This window comes from Callithrix jacchus, chromosome 8, assembly GCF_049354715.1.
Source record: "Callithrix jacchus isolate 240 chromosome 8, calJac240_pri, whole genome shotgun sequence".
Taxonomy (NCBI): Eukaryota; Metazoa; Chordata; class Mammalia; order Primates; family Cebidae; genus Callithrix; species Callithrix jacchus.
The window spans coordinates 69922390-69942149 of record NC_133509.1 but is presented as its reverse complement, the minus strand read 5'-3'; the positions used below and the strand labels follow the sequence as shown (position 1 = coordinate 69942149).

At 43.3% G+C, this 19760-nt stretch overlaps 1 long non-coding RNA gene and 1 other non-coding gene across 2 annotated transcripts; both read right to left on the bottom strand.

Moving 5' to 3' along the window:
* Positions 1-9985: 9985 nt before the first annotated feature.
* On the bottom strand, positions 9986-16453 carry LOC128928801 (uncharacterized). The gene is made up of 3 exons (XR_013521155.1): positions 16266-16453; positions 15520-15629; positions 9986-12579 (listed from the first exon to the last, which is right to left on the bottom strand). It is a non-coding gene; the product is annotated as an uncharacterized LOC128928801 (long non-coding RNA).
* A 1941-nt stretch (positions 16454-18394) lies between these two features.
* On the bottom strand, positions 18395-18502 carry LOC118145269 (U6 spliceosomal RNA). Its single transcript, XR_004730396.1, has one exon. It is a non-coding gene; the product is annotated as a U6 spliceosomal RNA (small nuclear RNA).
* Positions 18503-19760: the final 1258 nt, after the last annotated feature.

Below are 19760 nucleotides of genomic sequence, written 5' to 3'. Positions count from 1 at the left end.
CAGTTTAGGGCGTTTTTTTGCAAGCAGGGGTGGGGGTGTAACAGGGTCCAGTGTCACAAGTTTGATTTATCAGTTGAGGCAGAAACAATGGTACAATGTCACAAGATTGGTTAATCAGACCACAGGGTCCAGTGTCACAAGGTCGACTTATCAGTTGAGGCAGAACAATGGTAGAATGTCACAAGGTTGGTTAATCAGGCAAGGCAGAAGCTAGCTATCCCTCTCCTTTTGTGGTTTTCTTATTATCTCAGACTTTCTGGCTCTGGGAGGCCATCTGGAGGTGTATATGTGGGTCACAGGGGTCACTGTGGCCTGACTATGGTGTAGTCCATGGTGCCGTCAGTTCAAAGAATCTTGCAGTGGGTGGATCCCTTGAGGTCAGGAGTTTGAGACCAGTCTGGCCAACATGGTAAAACCCCAACTCTACTAAAATAAAAAAATACAAAAATTAGTAGGGCATGGTGTCACATGCCTTTAGTCTCACCTACTTGGGAGACTGAGACAGGAGAATTGCTTGAACCTGGGAGGCAGAGGCTGCAGTGAGCTGAGATTACACCACTGCACTCCAGTCTGGGAGACAGAGTGAAACTCCATCTAAAAAAAAAAATCCAGGTTCAGAGCACATCTTTGAGTTTTCACATCATCTCTGTGAAGCTCCCATGCACTTAAAAGTTTTTGCTTTTTGTTTTTAAGACAGTCTTGCTCTTGTTGCTCAGGCTGCAGTGCAATGGAGTGATTTTGGCTCACTGCAACTCCACCTCCTGGATTCAAGCAATTCTCCTGCCTCAGCCTCCTCAGTAGCTGGGATTACCGGCACCCACTACCACATCCAGCTAATTTTTGTATTTTTATTAGAGACGGGGTTTCACCATGTTGGCCAGGCTGGTCTCCAACTCCTAACCTCAGGTGACCTACCCGCCTCAGCCTCCCAAAGTGCTATGATTACAGGCGTGAGCCACTGTGCCCAACTGCATTTAAAAGTATATTAATATCAATAAAAATCATATCTTTTTTCCTGTTACTCTGTCTTTAGTCAGTTAAATCTGCAGTCCTCATTCACTGAAACTAGGTGGGTAGACAAAATGTTTTTCATCCTGAGGAGTATGACATAGAGTGGTAACCTTAGGTGCTTACATAAGAAATTGAAAAGCCAATCAAAACACTACACTCAGAAAATATCATTTACGGCAGTGCATATTATTTTATATAATCTGAAAAATGTCTGTTATGTTGTTCAGCCCTAAAGAGAAAGAACAAAAATAAATAAATAAATAATTTTTAAAAGTGTCTATTACAGCAACTAAGCACAGAAACATGGCCAAATAAATGTACATGTTTGTGAGGACAGACATTAGACTATATACTTACATGACATTTTGAAAACCTAGAAGTGAGGTATTTACAAAAAAGTGAAGGCTGGGTGTGGTGGCTCATGCCTGTAATTTCAGCACTTCGAGAGGCTGAGGCGGGCAGATTACTTGCAGTCAGGAGTTAGAGACCAGCCTGGCCAACATGATGAAAACCCCCCATCTCTACTAAAAATTAAAAAATAAAAATTAGCTGAGTGGGGTGGTGGGCACTTGTAATCCCAGCTACTCAGGAGAATCACTTGAACCCAGGAGGCAGAGGTTGCAGTGAGCCAAAATCATGCCATTGCACTGCAGCCTGGGTGTCAATAAGACTTTGTCTCAAAAAAATAAAAATTTTTTAAAAAGAGTGAAAAGCAAAGCCAAGCTTAGGGCCCAGATCTCCTTCCCACCACTTCCTTCCAAAATGTTGGCCTGCGATACTCACAGCTACAACTTCTCTTCAATACCTAGATATAAATCTTGTTCAATAAAAACAATTAGCAGAAGAGAGAACATTCAACAGTTGCAATTACCTAAATGTCCCTCCAGTAACCATTTGAATGAGTAAATCCTCTACATTGATTGTTTCGTGAATGATAATTAAAACCAAATAACCTCTAGGCTCATTTGATTTCTATAGTGACAAAACTAAACCTCTAGACATTATATTACAAAGCCCTGAATTGAGCCAGGCAAAGCAAAACAAAAGTACAGGGAGAACTGGGTGGTGAGTGGAAGGGTGCTGGTGCACACTACAGAAAAAAGAAGACAATAGACCACCCTTGACGAGCACATTTGACTTACCAGTAGATGGGGGAGCCCTGCGACGCCACTCCCTAGTCAGGGAGACTCCTTCCAGGCTGTGTATGTGGAATGGTGTCGTTAGATTAATATCTGCTTCCTGCTGTTCCCTTCATGTTCCATAAACCAACATGCACCTCACTTCTGCCCTCTGAAACATTGCTTCCCTTATTGTTGAATCCTTTACCCAATTCCATAAGGCCTACTGGGAATATTGTTTTGGGCTCAGACATATGATTAAAGACTTTGTGGGTTTTTTTAATCTAAGGTAAGAATTTTGCAAGACATATCTCCCAACCTCATTTCAACAATGGACTAAGATTAGATAGGCTTTGTTTGCCATATTTATAATACAGAGAGAGAGAGAGCATCATCCTGATTAAGTTAAAGCAGGGATTGTGTCATACTCATCATTGTGCCCTCAGAAGTTAGTGAAGCACACAGTAAGTTCACAAAAATTCTCTTTGAACTGAACTTAACACAAAGTATATTGAATTAAAATCTATGCCTAAAAATATTAATGTACAAATTATATACTTATAAATCATTCCAAAGCACTGATTGTTGCAGTTTTAATACTTAAAATAGCAGGTAGGCAGACTTGATAAACTGTTGCTCTATAGGATACATTAATACAGGATCTCAGCTTTCCTCTACAGGACAAGCACTTCTAGGTAGAAGTCAGAGTCAAAAGTTTGGGTAGTTCAGCACCTTCTGTAATCTATCAGTGAATCAACACTTATAAAGCACTTACTATGTGCTCAGCATTGTTCCAGCCACAGGATTAGAATGGGGAATCATCTGGGATCAGCTGAAAATATAAGAAGGCTCTTCCCCAGTAAACTACAAATTACCCCCTCAAGCCATATTTTCTTGGATTTTGTACTAAAAATCCCATATGTGCAAGCAATGTATTTTTAAATAGTGCAATTTTCATAGCCTGAGTGTTTAATAGGACCCACATATAATGGCATCCATGGTGCCCTAAAATAGAGGTCAGAAGAGGCCAGGTACGGTAGCTCACACCTGCAATCCCAGCACTTTGGGAGGCCAAGGCAAGTGGATCACTTGAGCCCAGGAGTTCAAGACCAGCCTTGGTAACATAGTGAAACCCACTGTCTACAAAAAGTGAGGTTAAGGCTGCATTGAGCCATGATTGAGCTACTGCACTCCAGTCTGGGCAACAAAGCCTGTCTCAATCAGTCAATCAATAAAAAATCACAAAATCCACAGCACTATAAATAAAAGAACTGTAGAAAACACAGTGCCAATTTCTCCCCTATTAATCTTAAAATAAATCTGTTTTTCATTATTGTAAGCCTGTTGGATGTTTGATTGTTTTGGTTTAAGAGAAAGGGTTTCATTATGTTGCCCAGGCTGAATGCAATGGTTATTCAAAGGCTCAAACACCTGGGCTTAAGTAATCCTGCCTCAGACGCCCGCCCCCCCACCACTCCCTAACCCCCCAGGTGGTTGGAACAACAGGCCACAGGGCAAGACGCTTAATTTTTCTTTTTAAACCATGCACATATTACCCATCGCCACCCTCTCATACCCCATCACCAACAACATATCTGCACCTAAAATGACACTGCTTGAATTTAGCTTTTAGGAGACCACCTAGGTTCTTTAAAGTTGTCAAGAGCCCTATCTCTTTAGCAAGGCTGGGTCAGAAAAAAGCACTACTATGCTGAGATTAATTTTAGATGTTTAAAGACCTAATTGGGAAAAATGAAAATTTCAAGTAATTAGAAGACAATTTAGGAGATTCTCTATGGCCTCTGGACACAAGATGAAAGGCATAAAACAAACACAAGTATTAAATTAAACTACATTAAAATGTACAGCTTCTCCGAACTAACACAGGAACAGAAAACCAAATATGCCATGTTCTCACTTATAAATGGGAGTTAAACATCAGCAACTCATGGACATGAAGATGGAAACAACAGACATGGTACTACTGGAGCAGTGAGTTGGGAAGGGGGCAAGAATAGAAAAACGGACCTATTGGGTACTATACTCACTATCTGGGGTGACAAGATCATTTGTACCCCACACCTCAACATCAAGCAATGTACCCATGTAACAAACCTGCACATGCACTCCCTGAATCTAAAATAAAAGTTGAAATTATTTTAAAACGACAACAAAAAGTAAAGCTTCTCTATGAAAACAGTTACCACTTCGTTAAAAATCTGTAAACAGAAATGATATTGAAGAATGTAAATTAGCTAGTCTGGGGGTGTTGGCTCATGCCTGTAATCCCAGCACTTTGGGAGGCCAAGGTGGGCAGATCACAGGTCAGGAGTTCAAGACTAGCCTGACCAATATGGTGAAACCCCATCTCTACTAAAAATACAAAAATCAGCTGGGTGTGATGGTGTACGCCTGTAATCCCAGCTACTCAGGAGGCTGAGGCAGGTGAATCACTTGAACCCAGGAGTCAGAGGTTGCAGTGAGCTGAGATCGTGCCACTGCACTCCAGCCTGGGCGACAGAGCCAGACTCAGTCTAAAAAAAAAGAGTGTAAATTAGCACAATCACTTTCAAGACAATTTGTCTAAATCTCATAAATTTGTAAATATGTATTTAGACAAATTGTCTTGAAAGTGATTGTAATCCAGTAATTGTACTGTCTCAACAAAGAAATAAAAGAAAAAGAACAAAATGGTTGTGCTCACGTCAAAGGAAAAAGTGTCTCTGTTGTTCCACTAAGTACCAGTAGGTGGCGGTAACACAATAAAAACCGGTTCCAGCTTGATCTCTTTATTGAAAGAATCCATCTCCTTTTGTCATTGAGGTTACCGCATTTTAGTGTGACTTGATGCGTCCTGTCTGTAATTTAACAATATTGGAATCAAATTCTGATATCTAATCACATGGATGTAAGCTCTATTAGATTTCAATTAGCATTCACTCTAATTTGATTATAAGGCTTCAGCCATTCAAATGGCTAATAGGGAGACATTTAGATAATTGCAGCTGTCTGGGGTTATTACATTTGCTATCATTTTCACAAAGTGATTCATGTAAAGACTGGGCCATAAAATCTGTTTGTGTTGGTGGAGACAAGGCATGATGGCTTACTGGGGTGGGCAGCACTATTAAGCATTTTGCTATTGTGGTCTGGCATTTGGGATTTTTAAAATTAGGATGGGAAATATGATGGATATTTAGGATTAGTGTTTTCCATTTATCTGTATTCCAAAGAAATATTCTTGATTATTCATCCACAATATTGTTTCATTTGGCCAAAAAAAAAAAAAAAGCATTAGCCAAGTTTCCTTTTCATCTTTTTTAATTGAACTGAAATTACATTTAAATTGAATATATTAACCACACCAAAACTTACCTCCTGCACAAAGGCCTTCCTCAGTAAATGGAATCAGGGTCTTTGTTCTCACCTAATATTATTCCTGAGTGTAAACACTAGATGGAGGGGTTTGACCAAAATTGCTGGAGCCCTTGGCACGGATGTTACAGACTTGCTTTAAGTATAAAAGGAACTGTTGGACTACATGACCTTAAAGGTCACTTCTAGCTCTTATAGTCTAAGAGTTTAGAGATCAATAACAGCAAAAAAATGTCCTTATCCCAAAGAACTGTCAGATCCTAGTAGCAGAAGCAGCTAGGATCTTGAAGTAACCCGCATGTGATTACATTTTTCTGAGTGGAGCAGAGGGGCCTGCTCTAGAGAGGTTGGCAAGTTCACCTACAGTGAACTTGTTGTTGTTCTGCTGGAAAATATCATATGCCAACAGGAAAACGTTAATCTTCACAAATATCCCTACATTCTCAGAGGTCTAAGACATTTTATTTTAGAATATAGCTTCTTATAGTTCAGAACTGCATCTTTACAGTCCCATGCATTTTGCAGGACCTAGCTCCAGGTTCCAAGACAACATAGTGAAGTACTAGATTCAGGGGGTATGTGTGCACTTTTGTGACAAGAGTGTATTGCATGATGTTGAGGTTTGGAGTATGCTGGAGCCTGTCACCCAGGCAGTGAGCATAGTACCAGGAGCTAGTTTTCCAGTCTTTGCTCCCCTCCCTCGCTACCCCTTCTGTAGTCCCCAGTGTCTACTGTTCCCATCTTTATGTCCATGTGGCCCAGTGTTTAGCTCCCACTTAGAAGTGATAACACACAGCATTTGGTTTTCTCTTCCTGCACTAATTGACTTAGGATAATAACCTCCAGCTGCATCTGTGTCGCTGCAAAGGACATGATTTTTTCCCACAACTTTCTTAGACCAATGATCTATTCAGCCTAGTAATCTGCTTTTCACAGTGGCAACTATTATACTTTGAAGATTTCTATTTGTTTGAATATAAGTTCAGTAACCTTCCAGGATAACAAAAAGTCCTTTAATGTATTAATGACTTTTTTTCCCCATTACAGGTGCTTGTAGGTGGGCCAAGACCCAAAAGCTTGACGATAAAAAGAACTGAAGGTCTGAGCCACAGCTCATAACTCATAAGGGTGGGGTTCATTTTTCCCAGAGGTGTAAACAATGAAATTTGTAAAACAGAAAAAATGAAGCAGACATTGCCTGGGCAATTCACTTGGAATTTAATGAAGAAGATGAGGATAGGAGTTGGGCATGGGTTGGGGGAGGATAGAGTAGGGCACATTTATACATAAAAGGTGGCCAAAGAAACCTATTTCCTTCCATACCTGTCTTTTCATACTGGTCTGTACTCCGTTGCTTTGGGAAAACAAGCATCTTGACACACTGATCAGCCACTTTGTGGAGGGAACTTCTGTACCCTTCAGGATTGGGACACACCTTCATGAACTCCTGGGGCCCACTCAAGGCTGGGACCTAAAGTTCTCTCAAAAGTACGTCTTAAAGCAATAGAAATTGAGTGAGATTTTCTAGGGAAATTTACTAAATATTGTCAAAATCAGTTCCTAAGATCCCAGAATTAATCTGGCATTCTGTTACCTCTGACTTCATTTCCTATTACTCCCCTGACTCACATGACCTCCCCCATGCTGACTCCCTGCTGTCCCTGAGAATGCTTCCTTCTCAGGGCCTCTGCACTCACTGAAGACCGCCTGGCCCATCTTTCCTGGACAGCCACACAGCTCATGCTCTTCATTCAGGTCTTTACTTCAGCTAGGCCTGGTGGCTCACAGGCGGATTGCTTGAGCCCAGAAATTGAAGACCAGCCAGAGCAAGGTGGTGAGGCCCCACCTACACTAAAAATACAAAATAATAATAATAATAATTAGCCGGGCGTGCAGATGCATGCCTGTGGTAGTCTCAGCTACTTGGGAGGCTAAGGTGGGAGGATCGTTTGAGCCCAGGAAGTCAAGGCTGCAGTGAGCCAAGATTGCCCCACTGCACTCTAGCCTGGGTAAGAGTGAGACCTTGTCTTGGAAAAAAAAAAGTCTTGACTTCATTGTTGCCCTCTCATCTTCTCTGGCCAGCCCACCTAAAATGTCAAGGTGCTCACCTGCCCTACATTTCTACACTTTTCCTTGATTTCTTTTTTCCTCCTTAGCACTCTCACTAACATACTTTTTTATTTTGTGTCATTTGTATCTCCTGCATAAGATAAACTCTGTGAGGGCAAAGGTTTTTTTGCAGGGAGGGGGTTGGGTTTTTTGTTTTTGTTGCTTTGAGTTTTGGGTTTTTTTTTTTTTTTTTTTGAGACAAGGTCTCACTCTGTCACCCAGGCTGTAGTGCAGTGATGCGATCGCAGCTCACAGCAGCCTTGACCTCTTAGGCTCAGGTGATTCTTATGCCTCAGCCTCCCAAGTAGCTGGGACTACAGGTACACGCCACCACTCCTGGCTTATTTGTGTAGTTTTTGTAGAGATGGGTTTTTTGTAGAGATGGGTTTTGTAGAGACCATGTTGCCCAGGCTGGTCTCAGATTCCTGGGCTCAAGCAATCCTCCCACCTCAGCCTCCCAAAATGTTGGGATTAGGGATTACAGGTGTGAGCAGCCGCGCCTGCCCTCTGAGGGCAAAGTCTTTTACTATATCTTTAATGCCCAGAACAATGTATATCTAGAACAGCTTGAGTGTTTTCAATGAATAAAGTTCAGATCCATATTCATACTTTTCACAAGGAAACTGTTTTCATGAAGAAAATATTCTTTTTAAGCAAAATAATAATATAAGGAGGGTTTCTAAGAAAATAATTAAGCAACCTGAAAGACCTAACTGCTTTCTAGAATCCTTGAGTACTTTAAGTGTTAGAGATAAAGAGGCTTATAGACAGCAGTGGTCCTCAATGTGGTCCTGGGCCAGAAGCCATAGGTAACCTGGAACCGCTAAGAGAGGCATTCTCAGGCACCAACCCAGATTTACTGAATAAAAATATCTGGGGTGGGGCCTAGAAAGCTATGGTTTAAAAAACTCTCCAGGTGACTCTCATACAAGGCAAAGTTTGGGAACCCACCACTGATAGAGGAAGAAGCACCAGGCTCAATATCTAGAGATTTGGGTTTTTAAATGAAGGAGATGCCGCATTTTCATTATATGCTTTTAATGAAATAATGGTAAGTCTTTGAATCACAGCCCTGAAGGAGCCTTTTAGTTAGTCTTGTAATTGTGTATTTAAAAGTTATTAAACATCATATCTTAAATATAACTTTTTTTTCAGCCCAGCCTTTTTATTCTCAAGTTAGCCTGAATTTACGAGCTTTAGCATATCTGTGCAATTTCATATAGACATGCAATCTTGCAACACTTGACACTCTTTACGAAGACGCTTTCTTGTACTTCTCTTGGTCTTCAGCTTTTGGGCAGCCCTCTCTTCTGCTTTTCCCCCCACCTCTCAGTTTCCTTTGCCAGCTTCTCAGCCAAGCTCACTTCTAGGTGTTCCCAGTCTTGGTGTTTGAACTTCTATGCACAATTCCTGGGTGGCCTTGTCCGTTTCTCAAATGTCAATGACTCCCAATATATTGCATGCTTTTAGAACTCTTCTCATTAAACTGGCTGTTTGGATCTACCAGGCTCTTTAAATTAATGTGTCTAAGATTGGACCCACCATCTTCCCCTCAACCTGCTCTTCTTCCTGTTTTTCCATTAAGTAACCAAAGTCAGAAACAGAGCTCCTAGATTCTTCCCTGTTTCCTTTACATCCAGTCAGTTACTCAGACCTGTAAATTCTTGTTCTTAGATCTCTCTGTAGTCATGTCACTTTCCAGTCACTTTTTTTTTTTTTTTGGAGACAGAGTTTCGCTCTATGTCATTACAGGCACATGCCACTGCATTCAACTAATTTTTGTATTTTTAGTAGAGATGGGTTTCATCATGTTGGCTACTCTGGTCTCAAAATCCTGACCTCAGGTGATCCACTCGCCTCAGTCTCCCAAAGTGCTGGGATTACAGGCACAAGCCATTGAGAGTGGCCTCCAGTCACTGTCTTTAACCAGCCACCAGCCTCAGGCCTAACTCACTCCAGTCTATTTGCCATACTGTCTCCTAAAGCACCTGATTAGTGACCCTCCACAGTTTTCAGGGCCAGGTCCAGCTTCTTGGCTCGTTCACATGGCTATGTGCTGTGTCTTTCCTGCCTACTCATCTCCCTCTCCCACACAGCAAGCCCTGTGGAGCTGCTGCATTCACACCTCCAGGCCCACCACAGGCTTAACCCTCTGCCTGCACATCCTTCTTCCCCCTCCTGACTCTGACTTGTCTTTCAACAGCTGCCCTGGACCATCCCTAACAGTGTGGCATTGCTTCCCCTGCTTCATGCTCCCAGGACACTTGTTCAGGCCTCAGCCACATCTCTGATCCCTCCCTACTAGAATCACTCATTTACCTGCTGGTCTTCTCACCAGCCTAGAAGCGCCTTGACAGCAGGAATCATATATATTTTTATTTTGCAAATAAAAATTTATTTTTATTATGCTCCATATCCCAGTGTAATGCCTGGCACCAAAAAAAAAGTGCTTAAGAAAACGACAAATTAATGAGGTTTTTTTTCTCTACCTACAGAGCTTTTCTTCTTTAGAGTTTCTTTTTTTTTTCCACATTAACCCTGTGTGTCAATATTTCACATTCCCTTTATCTTAATCAGGCCTGTGATAAAACATAGCTACAGGCAGTCAGGAACAGACATGTGAGCTTGAACTAAGAAAGTGAATTTACCCAGAGGGAAAACCTTTGATCAGAAATCCGGGGGCGGGAAGGGGTGACAACCTGTCTGTGAGAGCCCTGACATTTTGAAAGCACCAAAGTCACTGTGGTCCTGAGCTTTTCCTGTGGAGCAGAAGCTGTGGGGAATGACAGAGGTGGGGGCTTTTACCCTCCCTTGTGGGCAGGGCTTGAAAGCAAATTTCCCTGCTGAGTTTTCCTTTTGTGGTGTCTGTGACCATGAAGGAGTCTGCCCCAGGAATCCCCACCTATTTTTAGCTTCAGTTCAACACTCTGCAGACAACAGCCCTCCCATATAACTCTGTGTTAATTTCCAGTCTTGTCACTGATATAATAACCCCGAGCTGGCCTGACAAATCGCTAGACTCAATGTTGAGAGAAAAAAAAAAAAAAGTGAGAGGGTTAAGGCCTTTAACAGTGGAAAGCTGCAGTGATGCCCTGATGCTCAATACATCTAATAGCCTCCTGTACTACTTTTATAAAACAATTTAGTGTATGTTCAAATGTAATCGTATTTGAATGAAGTTCTCTGTGATCAAAGTCCAAGATGTGGAGTCTACCTGGATAATCTAAACTGCCTAGGGTTTCCTGTTCAAGGGAAACTTTCCTGGGAAACAAATTGTTCCAGATGTTGCCTTAGTCAGACAGGCTGCAAAGCATACATCATTCTTTGTACACCATGGGCTTATTTTAAATATTGATTGTATTAGTCTATGTATACTCTGTTCAACTGGGTCAAGCTCTTGAGCTCATGAAATTTTGGTGTTGAAAATACCTCTGCTTCTGAAAGCCATTAAAGAGTGCCCCAGAAGGGCAACTGGTGAGCCTTAGCCACCACACACCTACCTGGGCCAGCCAGTCACATGTCCATGGGCATTAGCCTTGCAGTCCTCAATGAGAGGTCTAAGTATGCAACACCTTGTCAGATGGCCTGTCAACCAACCACACTCATTCTCATTCTGCTTCCCTCCCACCATTCTATGTTCCCAGTGAATTTCTAACATGGGAATACTCCAAGCAAATGCTAATCTATTCCTCTAAACTAGAGCTTCTGCCCTAATTTCCTGTTAATCTCTTGCCCTGGAGAGCTGGACTAAGCAAGCCTCCAGGACCTCACCTATCTCCTTAACTGAAGGTTTGAAAAGGAGCCTTCCCTACTACCCTGGGTTCCACCCCAGAGGTTACTCTCAGGCAACAGAAAAGAAAAGGGAAGGAGGACACTATCTAGGTCTATTTATAATCTGTTCACTTCTCCTACTAATGTTTCATTCCTCTAGGACAGGTTGGGATATGGTAGCTTTGGTTTGCCCCCATCCTCCTAATAGCCTTTATTTCAGAGTGTCTGCGTCCTTTATAAAATGGGAATGATAACACTTTACTCACTGAAAGCAGAAGTTGGACCCAATAGACCTCTTGAGATAATTTCTACATAGAAAAGAAGGAAATTGACTGCATGCAAAGTAAGGTGTTAACAGAGAAGGAGGTCCAAGAAAAAGTATGACAAATTATGAATTATGAAGCAAAGGGGATACTCATGCCTGAAACTATGGCAAGGGAAACCCAGAATAAGGCAGACAGGAGAAATGAATGTCTCCTCCCCACCCAGCAGCCCCACTCCACCCAGCACTATTCCATGTTTAACTAGGGGTCAAAATATGACACAAGCAACAACTAAGCAGTATAAGACAATATGTGGCCCAATATTCAAGACAAGCTATAAGAACTAGAAGGATTCAGAAGAAGGCAGAGTGCTCCAAGAAGACAGCAAAGGGGTTTTGGAAAGGGTGGGCTCTGGTGAGGAAGCTGAAAGAAGGCGGTCCTTGAACAGGGAGGGAGAGGCCTGCACGAAGGCCAGAGCAGCTGGCACAAAGTGTTGGTGCTGGGGGGAAATGGCAATGAGGAATGGCTGGGCAAATGGAGTCTGACTCTGGAGGGCTTTAAATGCAGCTGAGGAATTCAGACTGTTTCCTGCAGGCCATGGTAGGTCAACAGAGACTCAGTTACAGGAAATGATATGATGAAAACGTGTATTAGAAGACTCAGTGAAAACAAATTTAGGCCAGGCACTGTGCCTCACACCTGTAATCCCAGCACATTGGGAAGCCGAGGCGTGTGGATCACCTGAGGTCAGGATTTAAGACCAGCCTGACCAATATGGTGGAGCTCCGTCTCTACTAAAAATAAAAAAAATCAGCTGGGCATGGTGGTACATGCCTGTAATCCCAGCTACTCAGGAGGCTGAGGCAGGTGAATCGCTTGTATCTGGGACAGGGAGGTTGAAGTGAGCTGAGATCATGCAGTTGCACTCCAGCCTGGGCAACAAAAAAAATGAGGAGAGATTTAATTGTGTAATTGCAACCTTTTTAGACTGCTTGTTTTTTTTTTTAACCACATGAAGGTATTACGTTTCCACTTAAAAATTAATTCATTTTTGCTGGGCTTGCACCTCTAATCCCAGCACTTTGGGGGGCTGAGGGGGCTGGATTGCCTGTGGCCAGGAATTTGAGACCAGCCTGGCCAACATGGTGAAACTTCATCTCTACTAAAAATACAAAAATTAGCTGGGTCTGATGGCGGGCATCTGTAATCCCAGCTACTGGGGAGGCTGAGGCAGGAGAATTGCTTGAACCCGGGTAGAGGAGGTTGCAGTAAACTGAGATTTTGCTATTGCACTCCAGCCTGGGCAACAAGAGCAAAACTCCATCCAAAACAAAAAAAAAAATTAATTCATTTTTAACTGTGTGTGTGTGTGTGTGTGTGTGTGTGTGCGCGCGCGCGCGCGTGCACGCACGCTTGCATGCATGTACACATGTATATATAATTATGTATATATGAACTATATAACATAATAAATATTTTATATGATATATATCATTTTTGAAACTATGTATAATGTATGATTTATGCCAATACCATTTTTTTCTTTTTTTTAAAATTGTACTTTAAGTTCTGGGGTACATGTACAGACCTTTCAGGACTGTTGCATAGGTACATACACGCCATGGTGGTTTGCTGTCTCCATCCCCTCGTCACCTACATCAGGCATTTCTCCCAGTGTTATTTCTCCCCATGCCAAAACCTTTGAAAATTTTAAAAATAGGAGCAGTCAAGCTCTGTAGGGCATGGAGGGGAGCCACAGGAGGAGCAGTGTAGGGTGATGGATCAGAATGTGGGATCTGAGATTTCCCAGCTACTGCCTTCCAAGTGAGTTACTGAAACTTTCTGAAACTCAACCTCCTTTAAAATGAATACAATTTCCTTTAAAATGATCCCCTCCCCAGTAGAATGTTCATGAAGATTAAATAAGATAATTATATCAAATCCCTGTCCTAGTGAACAATATAAATAATAAGTACCAGCCAGCGTTGGTGGCTCACACTTGTAAGCCCAGCACTTTGGGAGGCTGAGGCAGGTGGATTACCTGAGGTCAGGAGTTCGACACCAGCCAGGCCTACATGGTGAAACCCCATCTCAACTAAAAATAAAAAATTAGCCAGGCGTGGTGGCATGCACACCTGTAGTCCCAGCACACTCGGGAGGCTGAGGCAGAATTGCTTGAACCTGGGAGGCATAGGTTGCAGTGAGCCAAGATTGTGCCACTGCACTCCAGCCTGGGCGACAGAATAAGACTCCGCCCCCCCTCAAAAAAACGTACCAAGAAGCTACCATGGTACAAGACAGTCTGCACTACTGTGGGGACAGTGAAGATGGAAGGAAGAGTATGATCCAGGTGTTATTTCAATAGCAGGATGCACTGAGCTGACTGGCTACAGGGACTGAAGGAAAAGTAACAGTCACAGAAAAAGTGGGGGTCTTTCTCTTGGAACTATATTAAGTGATGTACCACAATCACAAAAATCCATATCCAGTCCAGTGTACATCCTCAACCCAACTTTCCTAAATTCCTTTTCTCAAGAATCGGTGATGTCTCAGAGAAAACTTCTTCCACAAATGGCCAGAAGATGTCACTGCAGACAGCACCATGCATATACTGTGATCCTTGTGTTAGTGTTCCGCCCTGCCATTTGTGAAGGGAAAATTCCCCCTTGGCTCCCTTCCTTCCGGACTCCGGTAGCCCCTGCTCCTGCTCTGCGCAGTCTCCTCCCTTTACCCTGTGACTCCCATCCCCTTGCTCTGAAATCCAGCACAATGTTTTTCTGATGCCCTGACAACATTGAGACTGGGTTATCTATGTGCTTCCCTGTTCTCTCTTCATAATGTTCATTTAGATTTCTAGCAAAACTTTATACTGGGCTGTCAACCTCACCCATTTCCGCCTAGCCGCTTGAGTTTCAATCAGTGAGTACAGGGACAGACACTTTATTCCCTCTTTTCTCACACTCTTCCAAACTGGCCCAATTTTCAAATATTAGCATTTAAAGATTTGGTGATGCATTACTTTGACTCACTTTCTGAAAATAGTAGTGTTTTTAGCAAAATAATTACTACACGTTACCCTATAAACAGCCCTGAGATATAGGAAATGATGAACATTCCTAAGTCAAGCTAAGTGACTTATCCAGAGGGACTATGTCACAGTCATGGGACTGGACTCTGACAGCTAAGGCCGGGCGCCATGGTGGCTCACGCCTGTAATCAAGCACTTTGGATGCCAAGGCGGGCAGATCACCTGAAGTTGGGAGTTCAAGAACAGCCTGACCAACATGGTGAAACCCCGTCTTAAAAAAAAAAAAAAGACCTAGTAACAAAGAAAAAATGTTGCAGGTCAATTTCTCCCCTTTTTTCCTGCTCATGACTTCTATTTGTGATCCTTCTCACTGTTTCTCATTTGCTTTCAGTGTTTAAAAATAGGCCAGGCAAGATGGTTCACACCTGTAATCCCAGCACTTTGGGAGGCAGCAGATCATTTGAGTTCTGGAGTTTGAGACCAGCGTGGCCAACATGGCAAAACCCCATTTTAACCAATAATACAAAAATAAGCCAGGCATGCTGGAAGGTACCTGTAGTCCCAGCTACTAAGGAGGCTGAGCCATGAGAATCACTTGAACCCAGGAGGCGGAGGTTGCAGTGAGCCGAGATCGTGCCACTGCACTCAGCCTAGGCAACAAAGTGAGACCCTGTGTCAAAAAAATAAATAAACCTGGCCAGGCCAGGCGTGATGGCTTGCGCCTATAATCCCAACACTTTGGGAGGCTGAGGCAGGTGGATCACCTGAGATCAGGAGTTGGAGACCAGCCTGGCCAACATCTCTACTAAAAATACAAAAATTAGCCTGGTGTGATGGCACGTACCTGTAATTCCAGCTGCATGGGAGGCTGAGGCAGAAGGATTGTGTAGGCCCAGAAGGTCAAGACTGCAGTAAGCTGTGATTGTGCCCCAGCCTGGGTGACAGAGTGAGATCCTGTCTCAAAAGAAAAAAAATTAACCTAAGAAAAACTTTCAGAAACTGTATTATTGTGGTACCCTTCCCCAGTAATAACCTCAGAAACCAATCTCAATTTCTAATACTTATCCAAATACTCTGAGGTTTTACTCCAGAGAATAGAGGCTCTAAAAGGAAGTCTGGGAAAGGCATTATTTTAGTGCTTACAAGAAAAGTCTCAAGATCAAGCTTCCTAAATCCTTACTCTGTTTGTATCTGTCTCTCTCTCTTAGCAGCTCTGATTCTGTTTTCCTTTTTCCTAAACTATTCCCAAGACCTTAGACTGTAGTGGGGAAGTGTCTACCTCTCCATGTGGTTTCTGTTGGTGGATTCAGCTTAGCCCCCGCCCCCAGCTGAGAAGGATCATGAGCCTAATGTACCAAAGAACAAGGACCCCATATAATTTGTCTCATCTCCTGCCAAGTACCAGGCTCTTGTGTGGAAGTTCCCTAGTGCTAAGTATTCTCATACCCTGACTAAACTCAGAATGAATTTATACCCAAGACAAAATAGCAAATGCGCTAGCATGCAGGGGAAACTGTGCTAAGCCTCTACCACCTTCCTGATCCAACTACTCCTCCCCGAACACAGCAGGCCATGAACAATGCTACACACCTATAAATATTGCTTGGTTATTGTCAACAACCATGAAGAGGGAGAGCCAGGAATTCTGGCCACGGGTGACACGTGCAGGCTTCCTCCTTCCCTCACAGCAGGTTACCCAAGAGGCAGACGGGTATGCGGTTAGAGCACCAGCAGAGCAGGTACACCTCCAGAGATGTTTACTCATGTAATCTGATTCCTTAAAACAACATAAGTAGTCATCATGAGAAAAATCAGAACTTTGTTGGACTTATTATGCTTATTTTACAGTGTAGTGTTTAAAAATTGCTTTGGGGCAGGGTGCAGTGGCTCACACCCATAATCTCAGCATTTTGGAAGGTGAAGCTCACTTGAACCCAGAAGCTCAAAACCAGGCTGGGCAGCACAAAGAGACTCATCTCCACAAAAAATTTTAAAAATTAGCTAGGCACAGTGGCGTGTGCCTGTGGTCCCACTGCATGGGAGGCTGAGGTGGGAGGATTGCTTGATCAGAGGAGATTAAGGCTAGAGTGAACTGTGATCATGACACAGCACTCCAGCCTAGGTGACTCAGCAAGACTTTGTCTCAAAAAACAAATGGGCTGGGCATGGTGGCTCATGCCTATAATCCCAGCACTTTGGGAGGCCAAGGCAGGTGAATCACTTGAGGTCAGGAGTTTCGGACCAGTCTGGCCAACATAGTGAAACCCCATCTCTACTAAAAGTACAAAAACTTAGCCAGTCATGGTGGCAGGTGCCTGCAATCCCAGCTACTCAGGAGGCTGAGGCAGGAGAATCACTTGAACCCTGGAGGCAGAGGTTGCAGTGAGCCAAGATTGTACCATTGCACTCCAGCCTGGGCAACAAGAGAGAAACTCCATCTTAAAACAAAAAAAATAAATAAATAATTGCTTTGAGGGAGGAAAAACTCACTTTTCAGAGGTTAGAGCCCCTAATTCCAATCCTGCCTGGCAAGAGCAGTCCTGCATATCAGGGATGGACACAGTTTGTCCCCAGTCTCGTTACATAGGAGCAGAGACCCAGTGATGCCAAGAGCAGAGGGTTGTGCCTCCAGCAAAATGCAATGAAAACAGACCTTGGATGAAAAAGAGGTTGTAAACTAGAAGCTTGGAGGCGCTGTTTAGCCAATAGATGCAGAAATGTTTATTGTGTTTAGTTTCCATAATGTTTTCATGTTGGTTTGTTTGTTTGAGTCAAGATCTCACTCTGTTGCCCAGGCTGGAGCTCAGTGACACAAGCACGGCTCACTGCAGCCTCAACATCCCAGGATTAAGCAATTATCCCACCTCAGTCTCTCAAGTAGCTAGGACTACAGACGTGTGCCACCACACCTGGCTAACTTTTTAATTTATTTATTTATTTTTATTATTTTTACTTTCCTTTTTTTTTTTTTTTGAGACACAGTCTCACTCTGTCACCCCGGCTGGAGTGCAGTGGTGCGATCTTGGCTCACTGCAACCTCTGCCACCTGGGTTCAAGCAATTCTCCTGCCTTAGCCTCCCAAATAGCTGGGATTACAGGCACCTACTACCACACTTGGCTACTTTTTGTATTTTTAGTAGAGATGGGGTTTCACCATCTTGGCCAGGCTGGTCTTAACTCCTGACCTCGTGATCCACCTGCCTCAGCCTTCCAAAGTGCTGGGATTACAGGCATGAGCCACAGAGCCGGCTATTTTTATTTTTATAGATATAGGGTCTCACTATGTTGCCCAGGCTGGTCTCAAACTCCTCCTGCCTTGGCCTCTCAAAGTGTTGGGATTGCAGGCATGAGCCATGGAGCTGGGCCAATTTTTTTTTTCTTTAACAATGGTTCCAAGTCACGGCACCATAAAAAAAAATGAAAAAAAAAGGAAGGTCACTACTGAACCAAAAGTAATACATGGCCAAAGTTGTCTGAGCTAAGATGGTGGAGATCCCACTCCTTTTGGACTCAAATGGTCTGCTTCACTCATCTATGAAACCTGCCTGCTCCCTATGCGTAAGTATTTGAGTTTGAGATCCTTTAAAGCTTTGATTCACATTAAATTGCAGAATTTATAGAGAAGCAAACACATTAAGGATTTGGCAGTCTATTTTCACTACAGATAAAGGTCCTTGACAGCTGGTTTGGTTTTTTTGTTTTTGTTGTGGTGGTGGTTTTTCTTTTTGGTGTTGTTTTTATTAAAGAAGTGTCATCCATGTGCGGGGGCCATGCTAATCTTCTCTGTATCGTTCCAATTTTAGTATATGTGCTGCCAAAGCGAGCACTGTTGTTTTTTTTTGAGACAGAGTTTCTCTGCTGCCCAGGCTGGAGGGCAACCTCTACTTCCTGGGTTCAAGTGATTCTCCTGCCTCAGCCTCTCAAGTAGCTGGGATTACAGATGCGCACCACTGTGCCAGCTAATTTTTGTATTTTGAGTAGAGACAGGGTTTCACCATGTTAGCCAGGCTGGTCTCAAACTCCTGACCTCAGGTGATCCGCCCACCTTGGCTTCCCAAAGTGCTGGGATTACAGGCAGGAGGCACTACACCCAGCCTTGTTTTTCTATGGGAAAACATATGTAGCTTGGGGGCTCCATGTTCTGAAGAGGATGCAGACAGTTTCTACCACTATAGCAGGAAGAAAACAGCCTGAGATTGAAAGCAGAATATAAGTTGAGAATTTCACAGTGGGGCTGCCAGTCAGGAGTGCACCTCCCTTGCTTGCTCTTCAGGAACTCTGTCATGGCTCGTCTCTCTTCCAGCCTAGCTGCACTGAGCAATGGCTATCCTGATTCCAGAGTTGAATTTGCTGGGGCCAAAACAATTGTTTAAATTGGCCAGGCCAGTTGGCACTGCCACCCTGCTCATGATATCAAGAAAACCTGAGGATGTTGCATCACCTGCCTGGATCTGTAGACCCTCTGCATGCTGCCAGACCACCAGCGCTTCAGGCAATAGGTTTTGTCCATATTGTGTATGTTCCATGAAGGAGGAGTGCCTGAAGTGGCTGCAGACAAACCGGGCCCTGGTGATGCTCCTTCTCCCCTGGGGGTGCTCCTGGAGCATCACTGGCCATCCTGTCATTTCCTATGGCTGCATCCTGGGCCAAAATACAAAGGTGCAACTTTGAGGTGCAACTTATTATTTTGCCTTATGCATTAAAAAGGCCAAATGATATTAAAAATTAGTTCTAACCATTAAAAAAATTTAGTTCTCTACATTTTTTAATTTGTTTTTTGAGACGGAGACTCGCCCTGTCACCCAGGCTGAAATGCAATGGTGCAATCTTGGCTCACTTCAATCTCTGCCTCCTGGGTTCAAGCAATTCTCCTGCCTCCCGAGTAGCTGGGATTATAGGCATGCACCACCACGCCTGGCTAATTTTTTGTATCTTTATTAGAGACAGGGTTTCACTGTGTTGGCCAGGCTGGTCTTGAACTCCTGACCTCATGAGCCACCCACCAAAGTGCTGGGATTACAGGTGTGAGCCACTGCACCCAGCCTAAAGTTTTAACGTTTTTAAAAATGGTTATGGTTAGCTAAA